This window comes from Ipomoea triloba, chromosome 13 (assembly GCF_003576645.1).
Source record: "Ipomoea triloba cultivar NCNSP0323 chromosome 13, ASM357664v1".
NCBI lineage: Eukaryota > Viridiplantae > Streptophyta > Magnoliopsida > Solanales > Convolvulaceae > Ipomoea > Ipomoea triloba.
This window is the reverse complement of record NC_044928.1, coordinates 4,956,325-4,957,881: the sequence shown is the minus strand read 5'-3', so window position 1 is coordinate 4,957,881 and position 1,557 is coordinate 4,956,325.

Here is a 1,557-nt window from a genome sequence, read left to right as displayed (position 1 = left end):
TATATATATATATATATATATATATATATATATATATTCTATACTAATAAATATTATAGCACTATTTAAATTAGCATTATTTGATAATTTTTATTTTCAAACAATGTCCAATACAATCAAGTCATATGAGTGTAGTTTGGTCATGCTAGGTTAAACTTTATTCCCAAATGTCATAGAAAAAAATAAGGTATCTAAGATACCAAAGGAAATATTTTTCTCATATTTGAGGAATTCACGTCCTTTTGGAAAAAGAATTATATAAACCAAACAAAACATATTTCAAACTTCCACAAATTTTATGAATTTCAGTTCCTTAAAAATAATTCGAGCGAACCAAACACCCTGTAAATGTTTAATATTAGTATTTAATGTTAAAAACATTGTTATATTAATTTTTAAAAAATAATATTATATAATTTTTTTATAAAGTCATAAAATTCATAGTTGTGGATTCATATTATATTGAAAAGTATAGTTGATAATTTAGAAAGTATAGTTGATAATTTAGATAATAATATGAGTAGGATTAATAAATATTAAAGTAAGAATACTTTTAGATATGATAAATGGTTAAAATAATTATAGCAGCATTTAATGTATATAAAATATTTGTAGTGCAATAATATACGACTTAATAAGTATAAAAATACGGGTCGGTGTAGTGCAATAATATACTACTTAATAAGAATATGGGTCGGTGTAGTGCAATAATATACGACTTAATAAGTATAAAAATACGGGTTTTTCTCCGTACGTGTCCAATCATGTTTGCTCCGAGAGGCACAAAGGCTAGCCTAGGAGGAATCATCGCTTGTGAGGGTCGAACCCAGATTCTCCCAAAATTCTTCCCCACAAAAAAATTTCTCTTGCCACTTGAGCTACCCCATTGGGTTGATTTAAATTAGATAATAGGTATATATGTCATTTGCATTAAACTGAGTAGGATTAACATTTGTTTTCACTATATTTGGTTCAAATAAACATATAAGTTAAGTGGTTTTCTAATGTGCGACATGACTACAATTGATTTAAACTAAGGGGGTGTATTCAATCAAAACTTTAAAAAACTTTCAAAGACTTTTAAAGTGATGGATTTTAATTGACTTTTGTAGAGTTTTTGTAAACTTTCATAGAATCTTTTAAACTTTTATAAACTTTGTAAGAGTTTATAAATATCCATATAACAAACATTTATAGAGTTTTAAAAACTTTTTCATATTAAAAAGTTTACAAAAGTCATTAAAACTCTAAATTGAATACACCCTCAGAAACATTCCATAACTTCTATTAATATATTATCTATAAATTAGTGCATTGTACAAATATTAAAAAAAAATATTGATGTCACAAAAATTGAGTATATTATTCATAAAGAAAATATAATCAATTTTTATAAATATAACCAATAACAATATTTCTTGAACTAATGAAACAACTAATGTTAAATTATATAAAATAAATAAAGAATCTCTTAAAAAATTCAACTTAATACAAATATATATATATATATATATATATATATATATATATATATATATATATATATATATATATATA